The sequence below is a fragment of the Alligator mississippiensis genome, chromosome 13 (genome assembly GCF_030867095.1).
Source record: "Alligator mississippiensis isolate rAllMis1 chromosome 13, rAllMis1, whole genome shotgun sequence".
Classification (NCBI taxonomy): Eukaryota; Metazoa; Chordata; order Crocodylia; family Alligatoridae; genus Alligator; species Alligator mississippiensis.
The window spans coordinates 15,469,159-15,495,048 of NC_081836.1; the positions used below are offsets into that span (position 1 = coordinate 15,469,159).

The 25,890-nt window shown below is 38.8% G+C and overlaps 1 protein-coding gene across 5 annotated transcripts in view; it reads left to right on the forward strand.

Moving 5' to 3' along the window:
* The window catches only part of PRDM16 (PR/SET domain 16), a 465,190-nt gene that overhangs the window by 242,096 nt on the left and 197,204 nt on the right, over window positions 1-25,890 (forward strand). The gene's annotated exons all lie outside the window — the stretch shown is intronic.

Sequence of the window (25,890 nt, forward strand, 5' to 3'; positions counted from 1 at the left end):
TAATGTTAGTTGTATGAAATCAAAGGGAGTTGGTATGGATGAATAAGAATTTCACTGGACATATGCTTTTCATCACTTTGTGATACTCAATGAACTTTATGAATTATAATATAACTTTTCAGAGACAATTATTCTTTTAAATAGTCCAGGGAGAATCATGATCCCAGCATAGCCTGGCTGTGCTACCATTTCTATAAATCTCTGTCCTGTTAGGCTGTTTACTAGTGCCTCTGTCTGTCTAACACCGCATGTTTCAGTTGACTTTCTACTATATAGGTCAGGACTATTCTCAAACGCACTAAAACAGGCATTCTTTCTGTTGGTGGTCTTGATTAACAGTATTACCAAGGTAACAAGTTGTATTTAATTATAATCTATCAGGGTACCTTTAAGAGGAGCAACATATCCATAACTAGACTAATGAGATACCCTTAATTCCTTCCTTATGTTAAGACAAACAGTCAAATTTTTCTAAACAAAATATGAAAAACTACACAATATTTTAAGTTGGAAAATGACAACAACTGCCTTTTTCATTCATCCACTAAGACCATCTTCAATACCATTTCTTAGCTCTGAAAGTTGAAAGTAATCCGTTGTGAAGCCTCTGCCCAATGCCATGGAAAAATAAGCATTGTCAGGCTCCAGAATTAGCTTGGAAACAGATATTGAGACACATCTGTACCCAGGATGGACAATTCTGTTCTCTCCAGGTTGAGAAAAATAAAACTTTATTTCAAACGCTATACTTCCCTCTATGGAGTGTCTTCTGACCATCCTGTGACCTTGCAAGAGGACCTATTTCAGTGGTGCTGAACTTTTTACCTTGTTCATCTCCATAACTCATTTGGTGTTTGTCTGTGCCTCAGTGGGATCCTTTTGTCTGAGCAGACATGGTGACAAGGTGGCAGGTTCTTATTATCATAACCCACTTATCACAAAGATGGAAGTAAATTCTCCATAGCCCAGGGACTGCTCAGCTATTTCTTTCTTGTAGTCTTTAATTAAAATTTCCCAAATTAATTTCAGGTCCCCACGTTAACTTAAAGAGAACAAGGCTTTGCACAATGGCAAGGGGTGCAAGGAGACATTTAATAGATATCTTCAGATGATAAAAAATATCCAGTTAAATTTCAGTACGTTTATTGCAAAGAAAATGTGGCAAAATTCATGTCCCCCCACCCCCCAACATTTCTTGCCTCTTCAATGTTTCCCCAGCTGCAAATGTAAAACTGGACAATTATGATATTTGACTCAGGGAGTGCCATTGAGACTTTTTCTTTTAAATGCATTGTAGAGAAGCAGTAGTGGGAGTTTATGAGGTGATAAATTTATTGAAGGATGGGCAGTAGGGTTTTACAGCCAGGGTAGAAAAGGTCAAAGCAGTAAGGTAAAGAGTTCAAGTCTAAACTTAATGGCTTGTGAAGGGACTATTGCTAGACAGCTTTTTAGTCAGAAGGAAAAAAAATGAAAAATAATCCTTTATAATTTCTGTAGCATCAAGGAATGGAGTGGGGGGTGTATCTGTGGGGTAATGTGTTTAAAAGAAATAATCTTTGCTTTGTACTTTTTAGTCTGGTACAAAAACCCACTGGGGGAAGATTAGAGTATTTGAATTTGCTGAATCATTAAATTGTCATATCTCAATGGATACAAACTTTTAGGTTGACTTCTCTTTATTCTTGTTCCTTTGGAGGCCTGCTGGTAAGAGGGAGGGAGGGAGGGAGGCTGACTCATTCACCAGCCATCCATCAGGACAGAGGTAAATGTGGTGGGTGGGCCAAGGCGAATTAAGAAAATGAATTGATATCTAAGGGGTGGTACCAGTGTTTGGAAGTGGCTCACTTGTGTGGTTCTTGCATCCCAGGCCCTAGAGGGGGCAGTAGCAGGGACCAAAAAGAAAGGAAAAGGAATGAGTCAAATGTAAAATAGAGAGAAGAGCTGAAAAAAGAGACTATGGAGAAGAAGCGGGGACTGACAGGAATGAAGTACAGAGGGAAGGAGATGCAGGAGGCTTTTTTCAGTTTAAATCTGACCTCAGCATCCTGTTTTGGTGTTAAATTACCAGGTGGAGAAAAAAAGTTTTACTTTCCAACTCTTCTTATATACCTATAAAAACCAGCAAAATGTTCATGCAGTTTACATATTTGATATTATTGTACACTATAATAAATAAAGCTCTTTGCTTGAATGAATGTAAAATAAGAATTAACTGAAGCTTTTCTTTTTCCTAGTATTTTTCAGTTTTGCACAGTCTCTGCGTAACTGGGTTCTGTAGGAACAAGAGGCAGAAGTGTCCTATTAATATATGAAGGCTGTGGGGGGCACAGGAAGCAGGTGGTCTAGGATTTTGATAAGCAGGATCTGTTCCATTTAGGTTTGGGGCCCAATTCTGAGATTCATATTTTTCACAGAATAATTCAGACTTATAAGCATGTGTCTCCTTGCCAAGCAGAACTTCTGGGCTTTATATATATATTTGCATAATATTAGCTTTAATTATATTCTGGCAATATATGTAAACACCAAACATTTGTTTGATTCTTTTATTTGGGGTGGGAGGGAGCAAGGTTTTCCCTGACTAGATTCAGGGAGCAGTTCACATTTTGTTAGTGCACTGCCTGCACGCACTCAGGAATGTGTGTAGTACCAAGACATAGATACAGATGTTATAGTTCCACAACCATTTTCAAGGGCATCTCCCTGCTGCTGCCTTTTTTCCCCCACCCTTAAAGGGTAGCTCACATGGTTTCTTTTTTTCTGAATTTTCCAGGCTTCCCCACTGCAGGTAACACATCTAATACTCCAGTTTGTATCACCGTCTTCGTCTTTTTGCTTAAACTGAGCGGGAGGTGAAAAAGTCAGGTGCAGTATTCAGAGAGGAAAGAATGCCAGTATCTGTTGTGTGATGCTTTTATTTCTGAGGGTAAAGCCGCATGTATTTAACTTTAAAAGTCACTTCGGACAAACATTTGAGATTCATACTGAGAGGAGCTCGGGGCATAGGACTCCCAACCAGCCTCTTTTGGATGCACTGTTTTTCTAACTGTGGTGACAAGAGACCTCAGGGACTTCTGTCTTCAGCAGACTCTCTATTTAGTTTCTGTTTACTTAGAGGGAATAGCCTAAGGGGCTACTGGAGAGAAAACATCTGTGGGAGATAATCTATAGAGTTATCTATCTATCACTCTTGTCGACCCTGTCTCCCTTGAGAGCAAGCTGAGAGACTTGTAATAAAAAGGCATCGCTGAAGAGGCTTTAGGGACAAATAAAGAGACATGTTAAGGGCCAGATGAAAATGGATAGAAGACATTATTAAAGCTCAATAGCCGTCTTATCAAAATCCAATAGGATAGACATTTGGCAAAAGGTTTTAAATTTATTCTTTGACTTTCTGGAGAGCTTGAATTTATCCATTAACAAGAATGTACTACACAGGAGTAGGAGATAGTATCAGCTTTAAAAGAGTTGGATTCAATCTGGTATCTTATAAAACAAAATTTCTTTTGTCCTGTTTTAGTTCACTTTATTTTTATATTGCAAAATGTAACACGCGCTTAATACAGTGTGGATGGGAAGAAAATATAAACTAAGAGTAACCTTTTCCTCAAAGTAGCTGAATTTATATTTCTTTCTAAATAATGTTGCAATGCTCAAGACTATCAAAAGCTGCGTGAGCTTAGAAACCTTTGTCTACTGAGGTAAAAAGTGATATTGTAATGGAAAGCTTTTTAGTTTAATAAAATTAAAAATGAACAAAGTTTTGTTGCTACAAACATTCACCAGAACTTGTCCATAAATCTCTCCAGGTTTATTATGATGTACAAAATGCTACAGGTCACAGAAACCATCTGATACTTTAAAAACACATTGTTCCAACAGGATGATTGATTGATAATTATGATAATTTGTGAAATGATTATTTGGGTATTATAACCATAGCTTGTCCCACTGGGTTGCTGTGAAGACATTTTCTATATCATGGGCCATCAGAAATGGCCCCTGGTAACAAGGGATATGGAAAGGTCTCGTCGGTCTCTCCCAACGGGATTTCTAGGACTGATGAATGATGACCCAGAGGAGTAAGAAATCAGACTTCAATAAGCAGTCAGGAAGGTAGTTAGAGAAGAGCAAGGGAACTGTTAACTGTCTTTTGTGGAGCAATTACTAGCTCAGCCATACAGCCTGAGGCCTAAGCAGGGTCTGTCATAATACTAGATATACAGAGGGAGATTGACTTCCAGATTTTAACACAAGCTGTAGAAAGTCCGTGGATTCACAGCATTGCATGTCACACTCCTGTGCAATATGGGACACTTTGTATTCATATTTTTTAGAAAGAAAATCTTATCATGACATATTGATGCACTGAAACTGTTAGTATGTCTTCTAAAAAATCCTAGCATTTCAGTGACTTTACTTTTAACTTAGACTTCCGTAAATGGAAGCCATTAATGCAAATGTCTGGAGATAAATATGAGCTGCTAGAAAAGCCTTTACACTCTCATGCAGCCCCTACTGACCAGAGAGTGAATTGAACAATGTCTTAGCAATGATTCTTGTGTGCATTTATATGTACCTGATTTTTCACAAAATTGTCTATCTGTTCATAAAATGTATTAATCCAGCAATAGTTTCAAGCCAGTTCCAGAAAGTGACCTAACTAGACCTTCATGATGCTTCACAAAACGATAGGAGACTAACAATATCCTGTTATCATATCTAAAATCCAGTTCAAACATGATCTCTGCCATAGAGTTGCTATTTCTTAAAAAGCGTCAATTTACTTGTTATGTGGGTTATATCTTTATGAAATAAAAGTATGTTTAGCTGCCACAAGCAGAGGCAGCTTTGAGTTGATTTTTATAATCTTTTCTTGAATAGACTTGCGTCATTCCAATAAGCCCTCTACAAAAGAGTGGACAGTTGTCTGAGAGTCTTTTTTACAACATTTCTCTCTTTCCATTGTTAGAGGGCTGCTAATAAAAGAACCAGGAGTCCATTAATTCAGTGAATGAACATATAGTAAAGTCAGTTCCCTCTTGAGAACAATAATGTTGAGGTCAGCTTAGGTTTCCATGGAAACTAAGTACTTCTAAGAAGTTTGCATCCTTGATTTTGCTGAAATGAAGCATGTAAAGTAAAAAAGGTGTAAAACAGGCACAGAAAAGTCAAGAAAACGAAGTGTTAGTTAAATAAGTTTGCATCAATAATATTGGAGATTTAATTTATTTAATACATTTGCTCTTGTTGGAACTGTACACTATGTCTGTGTGTGTGTGTGTGTGTGTGTAAGAGAAAGAGAGAGAGATGGAGAGAGAAAGAGACAGACAGACAAATGGTTTTCTGAAGAGGCCTTTTTTGGTACTTGAACCTATAAATCAGGTCAAGTTAAGAAGTCCAGCAATTGTTAAGATCTCTCTATGTAGAACTCTATATCCAACACACTACAGTGAACTCTCAAGTATGTGACCACAGCACTGTTACAACAGTTTCAATTTTCAATATTGGCAATAGTGTAGATTATAAGGATGATAAATGGTAAATAATTCCCTGTGAGTTAATACCAAGCATAGAGTGAGAACTGCTTGTACCAATAGAAACATGACCATTTGTAAATTAAGGTGATTTTTCCTCCTTTCTACTCTGAGTCTCCATTAAATCAGCATAGCCCCCAGATTAATTCTTTTCACACAGATTTACAATTCACTGTTATATTTTCATGCCTAAGTGAATAGAATATCTGGGGGGAAGGTGTGTTAACTCTGTGACCGAGTGATTTATGCATATTGTTCAAAATGACACGCATCTGTACTAAACGGTATCTGTTAAGATAAAAATGTGTACTGACTTGGGGTTAGACAATTATAAGAGGTCACCTTGCCTGGAATAGGTCTGAAACATAAACACTCTGACTTTGAGGAGAACTGAATTCATCAGGAGACACAAGTACAGACTTTTGGTGATGGGGAGAAAAAGGGCTTGTTCATTTGGCAAAACCAACAGCTGTGATTTGTATCCTATTATATCTTTGCATTGAAAGTTTGAGGAGGGGACCAGTCAGATAAGCTATTCCTTTCCTAGCCCGTTTCTGGTGCCTACTTAGTGACCACATTAAGGAAGATACCCAACAAACAGGATAAGAGACCTTTTTTGGGATTGGTGCAAGCAAATCTTATTGAGATAAAAATAACCACCACCAAAAACCATGTATTTATATCCCTGGTTAATAAGCATGTTATTCCTTCTGTATTCCTGGAAGAGTTTAGTCAAATAAGTTTCCACAACTAGGTTTTCCCATAAAGGATCACCTGATTGTTTGCTCTTTGCAGTTTGTAGTGTGAGGTTGGCTAATTAAGTCACCTGGTGCTGCTTCTAGTGCCTGACCTCATGATTAAACCTTTTTTTTTTTTTTGAAGAGTACAAAATAACAGATATGGAAAAACAAACACTTTTTTGTTATGACTTATTTGAATAATCACCTGTACTAAAATTTGTGTAACTTCAGGATTCACTTACTTTTTTACAAATACCTGAGAGCCCTCTAAATAATGTGAAACCACATGACTAAATTCCCCACTTGCACTGGGGGAAAATGTACGCAAATATCTATAGCTATTTAACCACCTTTTATCAGCCACACTCATCTATGCATGTGTGTTTATGTACTTAATTCTAGGGATTCTCTGTTAAAAGAACTGAATATTCGTTCATTTACATCAAGACAGGCCTTCAATTTTTTTTAATACATTTGAAAGCATACTGCCTATTGTAAGAGAATGAGTTGCAAAACAAAGTAAGAGGCTGGCATTTACGTTCTGCCACTAAGACGATTACTTGTGAAATAATATTCTGGATGATTAGGAGGTATTACAGCCTCCAGTTAGTTTAAAAATGCCAGAATGCCCTAGAGATTCCCCATGAATCTGTTGCCAGCCGGCCCCTGTCAGAGCTGAAGGCAGCACTGTCTGGAGCCCAAAATCAACTTCAGGAAGGTCATGTGAAAGAAAATCCTCAGTCATCAGGAAGCCCTTGGCCTCGTGGCCTCTCTGACATTTTCTGACAAACCTTAAATCACCAAAGCAGACAAAACATCACAAATTTCGGAACGATAGCCTCTGGGACTTCAGGACTGTATGTTAACTTAGAAGGTAACTCCCCCTGCTTCCTCACCACCCGAACCTACCCTGCGGTTTCTTTCTGGATGCAAAGGATGGAAGTGGCACAGGGTATACAAAGAATTCGGCCTAAATTCAGAACCATCTGTGAACTGAACTGGGGAATCAATACATAAGTAATTTGCACTCTAGTTTGAGAAACAGTGGCGAGGTGGCATGGATGCACTGGGGAGAGGTACCCACTCTTTAGCTATAACATACAGTGTATGTATGGTTATCTGTATATGTATGTATGTACACATACGTGTGTGTGTGTGTGTGATTAAAAATAGAGTATACTGAGTAGGAAAGATTTTTTTGCTGCCAAAATTAAGCTGGAATTAGAATTAATTGTATATGTTACATACATTATAAAAGCCAGATGGTACTATTAACATGATCTGTAATCTTCAGGAGCATACAATATTCAGCTAATTAAATCGTCTAGCTGTTAGAGGGAAGAATCTGAATCCTCTGTTAGACCTCTCCTGCTGAAAAGCCAAGACAGAAATTGTGTAAGAAAGGGAAAGAAAAAGGAGGGGGAGAAAAGAGAGAGAAAAAACAAATTAGCTCCTAGCAGCTCTGTTGCTGTTATATAAAAAACAAAACAAGTCAAAAGCTCAAGCTTCATATCGGTGATCTGGGTATGTATGACCTAGACTTTAAAACAATTAGAGCAAGAATGATAAATAGATTACTTTAATCCCATTTCTAGTTCAGGCATAAACTATATTTTGATGTTTCCTACTAGATGACTGTTTTCTATGGGCCTAGAGAACTTCTACCTGTAAAAAAACATGCTACAAATAAAATCCTGGTTTATTTTGCATACAGCCTTGTTAAATAGAGGTATGATCATTAGAAGACAAATTTTCACAAGTGTCCTCTAACTTTGCCAATCCAAATTCCCACATGGAATGCCTGCATTTGTCTAAGCATAGCAATCAACTTAATTCCCTTCCCTATTTGTGCAGCCACAGAACCTGGGTATGCATTTGATTGAATATAGAACTGGACACAGATTTTACACTAGTGCAAATTTGGTCCTGCATCTTAATTCATATTATTATCTTAATTCATATTAATTACTTAATTCATATTAATTACAATTAAAAGTGAGCATTTTATGACATCTCATATTATATTAGCTTATTGATTTCAAGACCCAAGATATATATAAACAGCAAATTCTGAAGAGCATTAGCTTCCTGGAAAATAGTTGAAAGGCTGCTAAAAATTAAATAGTCATTCTGAGGGAAATTTTGAAATTTAAAAATAGAAAAATTCTAAAATATTTCCTTCTGAGCTTACCTAAATAAAATATTTTGATAATTTCCTGGAAAAGTTTTGATACAATAGGTATGTTTACTGCAACAAATTTCAATTTATTTGAATCAGCAGTATTTGGCCAAAGTTGTTTCATCTGGTAAATGTTCAACCAGTTCTTGTCTTAAGCCTTACTTGGATGCTATAATAGTATTTAGAGTATATCTGTATGTAGTATTTTAGCATACAAAGCACTTTTCAAATCTTTTCTAATGAACTCAGAGGTCAGAGACTACAGTTTAATTCAGGACTTTCAGACATTCTAGGCAGCTTCTCCTGGACCTCTGTCTCCTTCCCTAGCCAAAGGAGGACTCAGCAGTTATGGAAAAAGTCAAATTTCTAAGATACTAAGCAAACATTATTCATCCCTCCATTGGTCTGGCACTCCCAAGAGTGATGAGAAAAAGGAAGACCGTATCTGGACTTAAAATACTATAATTTGTACTTCTTTCTTAGGCTTCCAATAGGGCCTTTGAGCTGCATATATAAAGACCAAAATAGGAGTTAGATCCGGTATTTTAATAGCTGTCCTTCCCTCTCTGTGACCAGATGGTTTCTGAATTACTCAGATTTTATTTATTTATTTATTTAGCAAATGCAAATCTGCAAAGCCAGGCAATAGCCTCCTCGTTAGCTGAGTTCAGAGTTATTAATCCACTTCTTAGTTTGTAGAGGGGATATTCCTCAGTGATGTGTGGCATTGTTTGTATCTCTCCACAGCTGCACAGTAGGTTAGCGCTGGGGCCCCAGTGGTGAAGGCTGGCCTTGGCCTGTCCTGAATCTGTTCAGCAGGGACCATTCTCACCATGGTTGTTCAAGGCCAGCAGGTTGATGAGTGGGGTTTGCCACAAGAAATTTGTTTGTGACTTCCTGCGATTCCCATTCCTTGATCCAGAGGGCATCTGTAAACAAATCCTGGTTAGGGAGGTTGCTCCATATTACCCAGATCAATAAGGAGGACATGGTCTACAAAATATAGAGAACTTCAAATGCAAGATATCACATGGAAAGTTAACTGTTATGCACACAGCCTTAACCACTCAGGCCCTCTGGACTTACCAAGTCCCACATAGCTCTGTGGATACAAGGGGGAAAAAGTCAGGTGAACACTTCCAGAATTTAATACATCACTAATAAAGCACAATGATGCTTCATAGACTGTCCCAATTTTATCAGCATGTTATTCTCTTTCACCTTCTCTTTGTATTCAGTTTTATTGCATTAACACCCTCTTCTTCCTAGCAGTCGCACAACACTAAAGACAAGATAATGGCAATGAAATGAATGAAATGCGAACTTCATCTTTCCACCTTCCATTATGAATTGCATATTTTATACTGGAGATCTTCTCATTTCAGCTTGATGGTTGAAAACCCTCCTGTTGAACATCCCTGTGATAAGGTTGAGGCAGGTTGAGTCATGGATAGTGAACATTATCAAACTTCTTCAGGTACTTTGTTCTGCTCTTACAGAATGTTTCTCTTCACCAAATGCTGCCCACCAGGGCATCTGAAGAGCTTTGAATTCTGGTTCTATTTAAATGTAACTCTGCCTCATCAATTGACTATGTAGCAAGCACTTTACAGGCCCAGATTTTCAAAGCTAAGAGCCAAAAGCTAAGCTGCTAGATCTTTACTTACATACCCAAATAACTGTCCCAATTATTGTGAAAATTCCCTTCATATTAATAGATGGTTTTTCTTAGTGAATATTAGGCCATTTACTCCATGTAAGTGGTCTTACAAGCTTAACTATAAGCACTCTTTAAAAAAAAAAAAAAATCGACCCATGTTACTATGGCGTTTACAATAGCAGCAAAATCCACTTCTGCATAAAGCAGGTTGTAGATGGTTTAAAACTGCAATGTTTTTGCTGGTATGTAGGGCAGAGAGAAATGTGGGCAGGGGGAGCAAAGAGGACACATGAGTCCTGTTCTACATATTTAAGAATTTTGTCCTTTCCTTGAGGTATAAGGTGGTAATCCTGTGATCAGCCCTTGGGCTGGAAAGGAAGGACAAAAGCATTCATTTTTACACTGCTGTATTTTAGTGGAAGTTCTTAAATTCCAGAGCCTATGGATTAGGTACAGAGAAAAGCTGCGGGGAGAGAGGAAGCTCTCCATGCTCTGGGCCCAGCTCTGCTCTGCTTCTGCTCGGGTCCCTTTAACATGCCGTCTGGGCAGCTGCCATTGGAAGGTCCTGGACCATGTTGAGGCAAGATTCTGTTGTCATATTGACTTAATTGATTGATTTAAGGGCACGGTGCAATGAATGCCGGCCCGAAGCGAGGGATTTTAGCCTGTTACAGAGCAGTTTTCCAGGTCATTAATAATTACTGTGGAGATAGGTATGCACGTTCGCCATCAGAACATTTAACTGCCTGGATATTTGCAATGGTTCCTCGGGTTCCAAAGGAATTGAATAGAAATCCTGATGAACTGGATGCTCTTTCTGAATGTCTTGGTTCAGAACTGAGCTAACATGAGGCAGCTGATCAATTAATTCCAGTTCACGACTGCCCTGTTATAAGGCAGAGTTAGAAATGCCTTGTTATAGGCAAATCAGAATGCAAATTCCAGATGCATATGTGCTTGTTCCCGTACCAAAATAGACTTCACTGGCTGCATCTACACAAGATGTTGACTGCGCAATAGTCCAAGACTGCTGCGCACTAGCGTCGCATGGCAGAACCCGTGACATGCCACTACTGCGCAGTAGTCTCAGGCTACTGCACACTCATCGTCACAAGAAAACTGTCGGCACTACAATGCTGACAAGTAATGTGGGTTACTGTGTAGTCGGCACTGCAATGCTGACAAGTAATGTGGGTTACCCAAGTAATGTGAGTTACTATGAAGTCATTAGTACCTGTTTATGCAAGTACTAAATGACTGCGCAGTAACGACTGCACAGTCAACATCTCGTGCAGATGTGACCCCTGTGGTTTAATCACAGTGTGAGTCCAGGTTTCCTTAAGAAATGTATTTGAAAATGAACCAACAGAATAACATTTTACATATCTTTTTTCTCCCCAATTATTTCTATACATCTTAAAGAAAGTTAGCTTACCTCTCCTGCTCAATTTCTCCCATTATTGAGCCTTTTAAAAAAACTTTGGGTAAATTTTCTTTTGTTCTCATAGTTATTTCTAGAAATGAGTCAGGACTTCTTGGTTTTATTCCTGTCTCAGGTGTTGTGATTCACAGTGTTTACTCTGGGCAAATTACAGAAAATCTCTTATGATGCTGAGTTCCTATGTGGGCTTTTGGTTTTGCTTACGTTTGCTAATGATGTTTCTTATTCTGAAATAATTCACTTCTCCTAAACCTAATATGCCTAATAGAGTTGAACAATTTTCTGAACATTATTTATTTTAGCATCATAGGAAGGGATAGGGATCTCTTGGTTTGTGAAGTCCAGTGCTGTGATTTAGCTGGCAAACGTATCATATCAACTTTTATAAACTAGTCACGCTCCATCTTAAAAGTTTTAGGCTTTTTACCATCCCACCCCTTACTGGAAGTCTGTTTCCGGACTTCACTTCTCTCCTGGATAGAAACCAACTTCAAATTTCCATGGCCATTATGGCAATTTATACCCATCGGTCCTAGTGCCAACCTTATCTTTTAGCTCAACTAGCTCTTTTCCCTCCCTGCTGTTTATTCCATGTCTAGCCCCAGTGTATTTATAAAGGGAGATAATATCTCCTTTCAGACTTTAACTGTGCTAATTGAACCTAAAGTTCAAAGTAGGCTCTTCTTTCCTTGGTCATCCTAGCAGGGCTCCTCTGAACCTGTTCCACAATTCCTGTCTCTGCAATGTGGGGTACCACGGCTCCAAATGAATCTCCAGTGGTCCATGCTTTGTTCAATGTTGTTCATTCTTCTTAATCTCAGTTCTCCGTGCCTCACCTGCCTATAGCTAGGCTATAACCAGGGATCCTGGTTTTCTCTGATTAAAACCCCCCCAATTTTTAGATTGAAAAAGTAACCTGAAATCCATATTTTTCTGTGATTAAAATGAAACGCTACCAATATATAGATATAGATATAGTGATGTTTCATTTTGATCACAGAAAAATGAGGATTTTGGGTGAATTTTTGTAATCTGAAAATTGGGAATTTTTTCAAAACAGAGAAAACCAGGATCCCTGGCTATAACTAGCAAAATCCTAATGGACCAGGACCACATTTTTACATTATGCTGCCACATTATGTTGATGGATTGCTGCAAGTATTGTCTAGTGGCTAGAGCCTTGGTATCAAAAGAGGCCTGGGTTCTAGCTCTTGCATTGACCTTGACGAGCTGGCTGACTTCAGGCAAGTCACTACCTCCCTGGACCTCAGCTTTTGTTCTGTAAACAGATACAACAATCATTTCTTTTTAAAGCAATTTGAGATCTGAAGTTGATGAGCACCACGTAAGAGCTGGATATTATTATTGTTTCCCAGATAACAAGATTTCTTCCAGAGTGCAGTGTTGGTAAATTGAATAATAAATGTAAAGCTTTATTATTTAATCCTGGGACCAGGTCTCTGTTATTCTTGAGTGTTACCCATGGCTTCAAGCATCCTCCACAGGAATGTTTGTGTTCTTGTGACTCCAAATACTTGCACAAAAGAAGACTAGTAAAATGCCCATAACCATGAAAGCAGTATATTTTGAGATGATTTTAAAGGCCCCTTTCTGTTAATGAATACTGTATGATGCAGAGGTTGGAGAGAAAGTTACTGGTGAGTGTCAGAAGTTTTTGGAGTCTGTTTGGTTTGGATGCACGCTCAAAACTTTGGATGTTCCTCTGAAACTTACCTGAACCCCTTGGGGCTGAACAACGTAGATGGAAATCTTATGCATGACATTTTAAATGAGATTTTTTTTTTTTTTTATAATTCCTTATTCTAACTGGGCTGGAAATACCCAAGAAATAGCTTTCTTTTATTTTTGCTGCTCTGCTTCTGATTCAAGCCAAAATCTCTAAGTCTTTAGACCATATGAAAATAAAAAAGAAAGGTTGTAAGCTAACTGATTTTCTTCAAAGTTCAAAAATGATTCAGAGTTGGAGAAAAGGAAAGGGACTGTTTTTATTTTGTGTTATTGTGGGATGTAAATGACTGGACTCTTATTTTATCCCAACTGGTTCTTTCTTACCTAGGCAGAACCACAAAAATGGATACAATTTGGCATGAATACTAGATTGCAAATGGGCTGCAGAGTTCACTGCAGGTCAGGTACCTAGCAAACGGAGAGAAATTATAATGAATTTGCCTGCAGATTTTTAAAATTGTTGATAATCAAACACATCTTGATCCTTACTAGTTGTTAACTGTTCTCACAGTCATTCCTTATCTTTAAGTGTATCAAGACTTGTTTGTTTTGGGTCTAGTATTTCTCACTGTGTCTCCCTGAGTATTCTTTAGGGAAATCGTGTAGTATGTAAGACTTCCAGGGAAAGCAAGAGGAGTTTTGTCAGCACCCGCTTTAATTTCTCCAGATCAGAGCGTGTTTTTCTCTTTTTGATAGGAAACAAACTGTTGAGAGATGAAAATCCAAATAAAATAAACATAAAAACAGAGCACCAGTAAAAAATAATGCATATAAACTGAGAATGATTTTTCTCCACTAACTGTAGCCATGAAGAATCTCCATGTTCTCTGGGAACTGGCAAAGTTTGCTTAATGTTTTTATGCCCTTCTCTGCTTCCAGTCTCAAATAAGATTGAGAAATGATATATCAACAGTGTGTTCCCAGGATACTCTTGGTTCATTCTCTGGACCAAACAAAATCAGAGAGTTTTTGGGGTGAGCATTTTGGATCCTTAGCTCGACCTCTGGATAGTTTGTGATATTTCTGTCACTAAAATATCCCTTTCCACAGACAATGTCGACACTTCAACACACTGGTTCATGGTCATAGAGAGATTTAGGGTCAGGGTAAGGCAGTAAGCCCAGAAGTTCTGACTTAGCTGCATCCTGGAGTTCTGATTTTCTGTTCAAAATTATCCTGTACCTCCTCTTGTTCTGTCTTGTTGTGAGGGGTCCTGCACACATCCAGCTCTATGACTGGCCTTTATGAAACAGATGATTCTACTGACATATTGTCAGACAGCAGAATTGGATGTAATGGACAACCCTTCATAATTTCAGTACCCAAACAGAAAGAAGTGTGTTCCAAACTTGTGTAATTTAACTTTGGTAGGAAGCAGGAAGTGTACTTAGCTCCCTTTAATAAAAGGACATGTATATCAATCACATAGAGATCTGATTCATTGTTCAATATCACCCTGCATCTTTTCTTATTAGTCTTCCTAGTGATTATTGTCCATTTAACTGCTAAAGTTTGCCTGACGCTAGATTAAATCATCCATTTGTGTAGTGACCCTGTCCAACTGTTATGCAACTCTTGTGAGAGACCTGATGAAGAATATCTTGTATTCAAAAGCTTGTCTAGCTTTATCCTGACTACAGAGTTGATCCAATAAAAGATATCGCTCTAAGAAATCCTTCCTTGTTCTTGTATAATTTCTGGACCATCAGGACTACAATATTACACTTTGTTACTCTTCTGTAACAAAGAATATATCCACAGAAGACAAATCATTTGTCCTCCTTTGGGAGCAGCATTCAAGAAGCCAATGAATGAAAGGACTTGGCTCGATTCTCATGCAAGTAGGTATTTAGCGTTCAGGAAAAGTGGATGATTAACAGGAATTCTGTCTGCAAAACTGTCAGTTGACTCCGGTACACTAAAAGTTGCAAAGGTACAGGGTTTAAGTTCCTCTCCACCCCTTTGTCTGGATAATAGAAAATAAGGGAATGCAGATGGTCAAAAAGTAAAAATATCGTGCAAATCAGTGCTCTGAATTATACAATCTTCATATAAAATCCAAATGAGGATTTAATGGGAAGGAACAGATATCCTACTGGACAGCAAATTCATCTTGGAATGCGTTATGAGAGTTTGTTCAAAGAAGATGTAATATGTCAAAATATTTTCCTGGTTCAGCATTGAAGTATTTGTCCTTGTAGCTGACATTACTCAGTTTCTATGTATCATTGCAGTGGGTGGAAACATCTTTTAACTGCCAGACAGCACTTACCGATAAGCCAACCAATTAATAATGTTGATTTGAAAAGCCTAAGAATAGGTGAGAAAGCAAAGTCCTTTGGTAAGTCATATTTGCACAGTATTAAGAGTCCCTTTTTACCTGATCTAGTAAACATGGTATTAGGAGCTCTGTGTTATTGAAAAGCTGAGAGACTATAGTGATATGTATAACTGATAATTGCCACTCCCAACCATTCAGTGCCCACTTATCATGCCTTTTGTACATACATACCTTTGAAAGAGACAGCTTATGGCATATGTATGCCTTCTTCCTAAGCACTGCTGGGTGAGCTTTATGATACATTGACCTGCTTTATCAAACAAGTCAACAGAGAGGAAGAATCAGCATTTCCCTCAAAGTTGGTTGTCTTCAAGTTGTAGACTTTAACTTAGCTGTAGAGATATAAACAGCAGCCAGCTGTTTGCTCAGCAGATGCACAGTCTCCTCCCTTTGCAAGGCTAAATGTATTCAAAGGACAAGATGAATATAGCTTCTGGTGAAAAGAAAAGTGATCTATACGCAAGCGCAAAAACCACGTAATGAGGTAAATGTAACTATTTCTACACAACTGCTGCTTTTAAAAGATGGCCAAAGCTCCTGGTTTGAATCAGATAAGCTTTAAACACAGAAATACTAAACATATATTGGTAATTAAAAGTATAATCATGTCAGTAATAAAGGAGGTTTGAGTGCAGTGGCATCTGTAAACTGACAGCAGAATGCACTCTAATATCTATATTTACATAAGCAGACATGCACTTAAAATAGAGTCAGGGTGTCTATATAATACAAGGGACAAGTTGATTAAATAAAAAGTTATCTTGCTGCACTGAAATGTAGATAGATAAATTATCACGTACTAGACTGAGAATGCCCTAGGTAGGATTCAGGGGCAAATGTTATAGATCTTTACAACAGGAAATAGACTATGGAGTTGTTTACAGTTTTCATTCACAGTCCTGTTAGGATTTGTGTTGTGCAGATAGAAAGGTGTTTACCTCTTACTTTCTTACTGGGTGTGTCTACACAAGACGCTACTGTGCAGTAGGACTGCTCAAAGCTTCGGTCCCTGATTCTGCTCAGTGGAGATTTAGCCCAATTTGGTGGCTGAATCTCTGAATCCAAATCAAATCAGAGGACCCTTTAATCTCTCTGAATTGAATCAGAACCCTCCAAATCAATTCAGAGAGATTCAGAAAGATTGGGAGAATTGGACATAGAGACAGCTCTAAATACTTTTTCTACATACCTCTAGGTAGCAGGGGCTCATGATTGCTGCGATGCTGGGGTGCATGGAGTGCCCCATAGAAGCACAGGGGTCTCCCCAGTGTGCTCAGCAGCAGACCCGGAAGTGGACCCACTTCCGGGTTTGCTGGGGAGCCCCCCAGTCTCCCCCCAGCTCATGGACTGGTGCCTCCTGGATCTGAGGGGGGGCACCTGTGGCCGATTGCCAAGCCCGGGAGGCACGGGGGGGCCCAAAGAGTGCTCTCTGGCAGACCCGGAAGTGGACTGGAAGTATTTCCAGTCCACTTCTGGGTTCGCTGCTGAGCATGTTGAGGCCCCCCCCCACACACACACATTCCTGTGGGACGCTTCATCCGCCCCAGCATCACAGCATTCACAAGCTACACCTGCTACTTCAAGGTATATAGAAAAAACGTTTAAAGCTGTGTCTGTGTGAATCACTGACTCTCTGAATCAGCATTGAATCTTCAGATTCGGCTGAATTGAATCTGGGACAGTGATCCAAATCAACGAATCGAATCACTGTCCCTGATTCGTGCTGAATCTGAATTGAACAGGGCCCACTTTGCATGCCTCTACTGTGCAGTAGCATTGGGGAGCACTAACTGTGACACAACACTACTGTGTAGCAGTAATGAGATACTGTGTAGTAGCTCATTGCTACTGTGCAGTAGGATCAGAAAAAAACTGTGCAGGGACACTACTGTGTAGTAATGCCAGTTACTGCACAGACATTTAGTACTTGGTTATGTAAGTACTAAATGGCCGCACACTAACAACTGCGCAGTCCATCACTCGTGTAGATGCAGCCAATGGCACTTTCAGCAGCAGCCATTTTGGTTTATGAAAGCATCAGATAGTACCAACTACTTTTTTCCTTCTATGGACAACATCAAGAACAAGACTAATCCCAATGCATTTTCGTGATATGCTAAATATGTAACAAGGGCTTTCTTAAGTTACTTACAATTGGACCAAATTGAGGACATGGGATAAAGGAGCAATTTTAAGCATCTTGTATTTGCATGGTGGATTACTAGCCAGTAGCCAAAGGGGGGGTGTGCACGCACGCATGCATGCAGGCTGCCTATATGTTCCATAGTGATAGCATAAACATCATGAATTGTGCTGCTGCCTTCTTCTACTTAACTTTATCAGTTCCTGCTTAAGTTCAGATGGATAGCATTAGAACTGATAATCTACATTTTTGGTCGGAGAGTGGACTTTGAGTGCATTTTGATCTCTTTTAATGAGTGTAAATTTCCAGTATAGAGGCTTTGTACTCTTAAGCCTTTTGTCTTTCTGGCTCTGCAGCATATAAACGGGGGCATGCTGACTGAAACTAATCAATTCTGCTATTTTTATTGTCTCAGTAAACTTAAATGTTGAAATGTTCTGCCATTTTTAAAAGAAATACACTGTTGGCTTGAATAAACAGTAAGTAACCTACTACACATGTCTCCAGAAACATCTCTTGTTAAATTGTGAGAAAGTCCACAGTTATAGCTAGATTGGTGAACGCTTACTTCTGCAGTAATATCGGTGTATGTGATACTATTCAGGTGAGTAGGCATTCAGCAGAGTGAGCCTGGGTTGAAGAAACTGGCACTTAATCATCATAAATGTATATTAAATACCTATATTTTCCCCCCAAGAAAGTGCTTTACTGCAGTTCATATTTCAGCTGATAATGAGAAGTTAATAAAATCAGGATTTTGTGCAATGCAGGACCTCTGACATCTTAATCTTTATTAAAGAGACTTAAACTACCAGGAACTGCTGGTGCTGACTGGCACAGCCAGACTCAAGAAACACCAGGAGAGACTGGTCAAATGAACTGTTAAACAACTCTTCCTTAATCCATCAGGGAGAAACAATAAGTGCTGGAAACATCTATTTACCATGCATCAATCACGCTTACCTAAGCAATTTCTAATTAATTATACTTGTGTTATATAGTTCCTTAGATGACTAGCTTGAGTGAGACATTTGCTTTATTAAAACAAAAAAAAAATCTGCTTGGGTTGACATATCAAATATTGTGCTTCATTCTGAAAATACCACTGAAAAAATATTAGTTTTCCTGGACATACATTTTTAATAATTTTTAGGATAAATACCTACCTGGAACTTAAATAGCAAGCTTTCTTTCCAAGTACTTTAGAAAAATGCCTTAAGAGTTTCTTTTTTTTTCTTTCTTTTTTTTGGGAGGGGAGGGTGTTGGGGGAGAGGGTCCATTTTTTAGACGCTAGAAAATTTGTTTTGTGCAATATTGAAAAACTAGGAGAAAGTGAAACTGCAATCATCTTACACAAAATGTGAGATTTCATTAGACCTATTGGAGATTGGTATTCCTGGGGGAAAAGGGGAAAAAACAACAACAAAAATAAAATAATAGATTGTCATGACAGCTTTCCTGGCGCTGCCCCCTTTTTTGTGCTGTTTGCTTTCATCCAGAGTTATACAGACATATTTAAATCACAGAGATGTGGATTGACTGTGTCCCTAGTATGGACTAAGGCTAGGTACAGACATTCAAAAAGCCGGAGCTGGAATGGATCTAAGTTACGTAGTTTTCTGTAAACAGCGTAGTTTAGATCAGTAACAAACTGAACACGCGCCTGCCTTTTGATAGGGGTGCAAATCTTAGATCCGCTTCTGCCATTTTTAAACCAGTCTGTATGCGCCGAACTTCTGTTCTGTTACAGGTCTAGACCGGTATTTGATCACTTATATTGATAAAAGTGTAATTTCTATCTGGCCAGAGACTTCAGGCATCCATTTCTGTTCCTGGCCTTGCACATGTATAAGTTTATTCATATTTTTTCTGACCAATATTATTGTTAGATCGATAAACTGAACTTCATTAATTTGCCTGTATCCGCATTTTACACAATCACATGAGGATGACGTTTCTTTTTGATTGACCCTTGATGATGGAACATGGCAGGGGGGATAAATACATATATGTTTAACAAACCCATCATTGTGTGGGGTTTTTTAATGTCGTTTGCTAATCCACTGAGGGAAAGGGGAGGGATAGAGTCTTTGTCAGTATCCAAGCAATTAGGATAATTAAAAAAGAAAGCTTATTGGGTAAACATGCTCTTAGATTGTGACCTCTTAATTAATGGACTACAGGGAGAAATTACAGCAGTGGCAGGATAATTAACACATGCATTTAAAAAGAACTGTTAGACAAGGGTATTATAGGATAGTAAGACACAGATTTGAATCACCGAAGGACTATGGAGGTGAACAAACACAGTTGAACGAGGGACAAGATTTGCATGTGTGAGTGCCCCAGTGCACAAGAGGGAACAGATTAGGTTAACTTTGTTATCCTGTGTAGGCGGCTCTTTTAGAAACCTTCCCCCTTCAGAGATTTATTTCAAAAGCCCATGCCATTGTTTTGTATTGTCTCCACCTGAAATAGCTCTTTGCCACTGAACACGCGTTGCCTTTTTTTAATTGTACTAAATGCTACTACTAGTAAGGCACGAGGAATCTTTGTAAACGGTAGTAATTGCCTGGAAATATCACTCATGTATCCTGTGACAGAATCATAAAAGGTTTTGTTTTTAACTCACCCTGAGAAACTGAGCTGTGTATAGCTCCCAACAGAGTTGTCTCTTATTTTTGTTGCTCTTATTAATTCTACTAATTTAGAACTTTTTGTATCATATCTCCAATGCCAATAACAGTAAAAGCCAAGGCAGAATCTTCAGAGGAAGAAACCAGACATTCATATATGTCCTATACTTCCAGAGAACAAGATGCAATATTCTATGATCTTGAAACCAAAGAAACCTTTGCTTAGGAAGCCACCCGTATGCATATGCTTTCTGTCTCTCAACCATGGGCCAACCAGCTAAATTGAAATTCTTCTCAGAAATATTATTTTTCTGAAAATAATAGGCCAGCTTTTCCAAAGAGTTTCTCCTGCAGTTTTCTCCTGGACCTGTTTGTACATGTGCATTTTCACATTTGCATATGGCCAGATAACACTGTTAATAGGATCCAGGCTGCCACAGTATTTTTTGACACTGTTCCTGGAGCTTCCAGCAAAGGGGACTCTTTTTAAGTATTATAGTACATTTATTTGATGGCTGCTAGAGGCAGTCAGAAGTCTAATGACAGTCACTAGGAAGAAACAGAGTGTGATGGCTTGATGCAGTAGGCCATGGGAGTTGTCAGTGATGGTGAAATTAATCTACTAATTATGAATCTAATAACAGAATATATATGCTCAGAAGGGACTCTTGGAAACCCTTTGTTAAAATGATTATGAAGCCTCAGCCACCAGTTAAACCCTACCCCTCAATACCAGCTCTCTTTCAGCACCTCCCAGGAGCAGGCAGGGTGGGATGGAGCATTCAGCTGCCTGCACAGTACCCACAAACACGCTGCAGTGTCCAAGTGTTTGCAACCCTTTCTGTAATTACCAAAGTGTGAGGTTGAATTTAGGTCAGTGCAACCTATTGGGTCCCACCATCTGATTAACCCTCAAAATGAGACTGAACTAAACCAGGCGGGTCGAAATAGCATGAACAGACTTCCATCTGTTCACACTGCTTCTAAATTCCAGGATCACTTTCTTTCACCTGCATGTTTCCCTCCTGAGTCACAGTACGCTGATGGGCAGTCCCACAGGCTACCCCAGAGGGCCTTCCCAGCTCTAGCATAGTCTTTTTCACACAGGAGTGTGTGTGGACTTGCACGAGGAGTGATGGGTACTGCTCAAACATGGAAATAATGCCTCAAACTAGAACAGTCTTGCATGACTTTAAGGATGCCATCCATTAGTATTGGAGAGATTGCTCAAGTTTTCCATCCCAGGCAAGAACAAGTGTCTTCAGAGTGAGGAGAGGGGAAAATCCATCTTTCTGACCTCTAATTACGTTCTTCTTCCCTTGGACTTTTATTCATACACTATGCCCTGTTTTAAGAGGAAGTCATTTATTACATTTAGGGGATTGAACAGTGTGTGGTTATCAGTGTCATCACTAGTGTGTACGTTTTTCATCTGGCCTTTCACACCTGAGTCATATCTGGGTAATGGAAATGATCAGTGGACACTCTATACCACTTTGCTGAAAGGCAACCTTGTACTTTTCTTTAGAAAGAAGTAGTCAGTGAGTGTCTGAAGCTGGATGTCAGGATGTGCTTACTCTCTGTGGAACAACTCCTGAATCAAGCTTGAGGCATGCCTGAACTCCTGTGAGCCCACAAAGAGGAAGGTTGGGACTGAGGGGTGTCTGAGCTGTGTGTATGCATGTGTCACACCTGAATCTGTACACATGGTGATAGAGTGGAGCCTGGCACACACACCCACTGCTAATTCTTTTAAGCCTGTTTAACTTATAAAATACCAAATAAAACCCCAACCAAGAAAAGCCTAAAATATAACTACTGATAACTACAGCCAGTGTGTGCAAGTGGATATCGGCAGCACCCCCCCTCCTCGGTTTTACGTTCTCAGTCCCTCTCTCCCTCACTGAGATGTGCGCACACTCTTCAAAGGAGGGGAGGCTTTATACAGTTTATTGAGATGTGATTTGCATACATTCTTGCTGTTCACAATATCATAGGGAACAAAGAGATGCTCTGCCAGGCCCATATTTCTTGCATCCAGCAGTGCGCGTGTCCCAAATCCCACCCACTCCTTGGTAAGTCTCAGTATTGCTTCTATTGTCTGTGCATGTATGTCACTCGTTCAGTACAATGCCCACCCCACCTTCAGCATTATAGATCTATGCAGACAAAAAAAAAAATGGTAATAGCTCTATGAATCTTTGATTAGTGACTTAGGCCCCAAATTTTTAACTAATTGAGTACATTAAATAATATGTCCCTAAAAGACTGACTAATACAAGACACTTTTCAAAGCTTCTTTAATAAAAATTCTATTTGGGATTTGACCATAATGGCTATCCTTGCTTGCCAAAACATGACTTCTTAGCAGGTGACTTTCATCAAGTACATCTGAAATAGTACCTAAATGAATTAGCAATAAAATGGACTTAGGCCGAGCAGTAGGAGCCTCCATTAATCTTGGGTTAATCACTAAAGAGATGCCATTCACTTTTCTTAAGAAGTCACATTTTTCTCCCTTTGCTGGCGACCAGATTTCATAAAGTAACATATTTCTAATGAAAGGGCTCTGCTTGAATTAAAACCCTGAAGGTTTATGCAGATTTTAGTTTTGATTACTGCTGGCATGGGCTCTTAGCAGACTCCGGAAGGTAGGTCCGCAGTGAAAGAGTCCCAGCATGCAGTTCATAATATTCTTTGAAATAAAATAGTGCACTTGTACTTAGTGGCTTTAATCAGCTCTGACTTTTGATAGTCAAACAATAGCTAATTACAGTAACACCTGCCTTCTAAGTCATGTCATGTAGGTTATTGCCAACAAGAGACCTTGTATCTTAGCTGCATGATTATTATAGAGTCTAAAACCTATCTGTACAAAAAACTAGAGCTGACACTCTGCAAGTTTGGTAGCCATTATACAGTTTTTATTTTCTGATGTATTTCTAGCTTTTCTATTTGCAGTTTTCTGTGCTTGAAAGGAAAAGAACCAATTTTTGTGACCACGTTGGGAATCCAAGCTTTAGCAAAAAAAAATATTTAGTTGCATTTGTCATAGTTTGGCACTAATGTATGTCACCCACAACAAATTCTGAATTTATATATTTTTTTAACTTATTTGAAAGTGATTGACAATTTGCCACGTATAGCAAAGTAAAAATACATTAGTATTCCTGATATGAACTGCCCTCTGGCATCAAATGGTATATATGCATATAGTTGAATTTTATTTCACTGTCTGCAAATATAATAGTATTTGGTGGCATAGGAGCAAAGTGAATCAATTTACTTAATCTTTATCCAGACTTTGAGGATTTGCAGGAAATAAAATCCCTATTTAAATAACAGCTTTTGCATCAACTAACTAGGTTTTCCAAAACAAATCTCCCACATTTTTCCCATCTTTTTATTTGAAATGTACAGTCAGGTGAGTTGCACTCCAAATGCGAGCTACTGTGGAAGCCATAAATTATTGTCTTATTGAAGATTTTTCTTTTCCCATTAATTTTGCTAGCAAATACTTCTTCATTTTCACAAACCCAGTCAAGTGAGTAACATCGGTTGTTGGCTACAGGCTCAACAGACCCTGTAACAACTTTCCAAGAATTAACAACACAGATGCATGTAATGATAGTGATGGATGCTCCCTCCTCTAGGCAGAAAGAGATAATGGGCCACATTCTCTTCTTAGGGTTGCTGGTTTCAATGACCAAAATAGATGGTCCAGTAAAAAGGTATAGTGGTAATTTTGATAATCATTGTGTTCAAAGTGATTGTGCCATTTCAAAGCTCCAACAAATAATAATCAAACCAGGAGAGTGGCAGGTAGAACTGATGTTACAGCCTGTACATTTGTGTCCATGAAAAAAACATCCTTTAAATTACAGTTAAGATGTGTTGAAAGTGATCATCAGGAGTTTGGCTGTTCAGATCTCTTAAATGAAAGAAAATACGTACATGGATTTAGTAAAGAGTAAATTAATTTGCTGCAGTGTGTTTCAGCAGAGTTCTTAAATATATTGAAGATTTATACAACAAGAAAGATTACTTACAATGTAATAATAATAATTTATATATGCCCCAGTAGCACCTTCAGTATGATTGTTGCTGTTCAAACATATACGAAGACATAATCCCTGGCTGAAAGAAGTTATAGGCTGGTTTTAAAGCAAACAAAGGAAATGTTATAGGGAATTATACTTAGTGCAGAATAGACTGAATGCATGAAGCTTTATGTTTAATGCTAGACTTTAATTCACTAGGAAATCTCAGTGCTTAGCATTTCCTTTTTTTACACCAGTTAAATTTGAGAAGCAGTGAATTTTGTCAACAGATTACATCAGCGCAAAAAAGTTTGCATCAGGCCTATAGTCAAGGAGTTCTCTTGGGGGCAGTCTGGATTCTGATCCCACTGGGGCTCCTGGAACTTCTTTGATTTTCTGAGTGCTGTTTTATTTTTTGGCTCCTGCTGCAGTCTAGGAAACTGATAACAGGGCAGGACCTAATGCTGTGGAGGCCTGACACTGATTGGATGTTACCACAATGTGTGTAATAAATAATAATTGATTGTAATGATGATTCTGTATGTGGGAGAATGGCATTATGTGGCTCACATCAGGGCTTATTACTGCATAATTTTGAAGGAGGGTACAGGAACTGACTGGAGTCCTCTGTGATCTTGAAAAATGAAACTGGAAAAAATGAAGAAAATACATTAGGAAAGTTTTTTTGGCCGCTGTTGAGAGCTAAACCAGGGGCTGGGTAATTTAAAAAAAAATCAAATCGGTTACTGGGTATTTATATAAAATGGTTAATGTGGGTCATACAGGGCTTTTCCAGTAAATGCAGTCAGGTTGGCTTTGATGAAAGGGGAAAAGGAGTGCATGTTAAAAGGTTTTGATGTTAACTTCACATCCATGAACTACATTCAGGTTCAGCATTTAATATGCTATCTTCCCCCCTATTTAGTTATTCTTTCTCACCCTACCATTTGTCATGTTCACCTCAAACTGGGCAGAGAGAAATCTTCTTTATATCAGTTACCATGTTTGCCATATCTGATCAGTTTGATTGATCATGGCCTGAGCTACAGGTTGGTAATAAGCTGTTTTGAGGGACTCCCACATTTCCCCTAGGACGGAATTGGCATGACAGCATTATAAACTGGCCATTTATCAACCTGCTCCCCAGTGGTCATTGTCTGAGCATTGTTAGGCTGAGATGCCAGACTTGTACTTCACAGGCGTGGGGGTAGACTCAGAACGCCTGGACACTGAGTTGAAGTTAATAGAAGCAGCACAGCAATAAATGACGCTGCAATGGGATCAAAATCCTAAGTGCAGATATCACATTTAAATTCTACTCGATTCCTCGACAAGCTCCAGCCATAGTGTCCACCCTCTCGGATGCATGTCAGACCACGTTGTCTTTCAACTTGACTGGATGGGGGCAGGCCCAAACCTGCTCC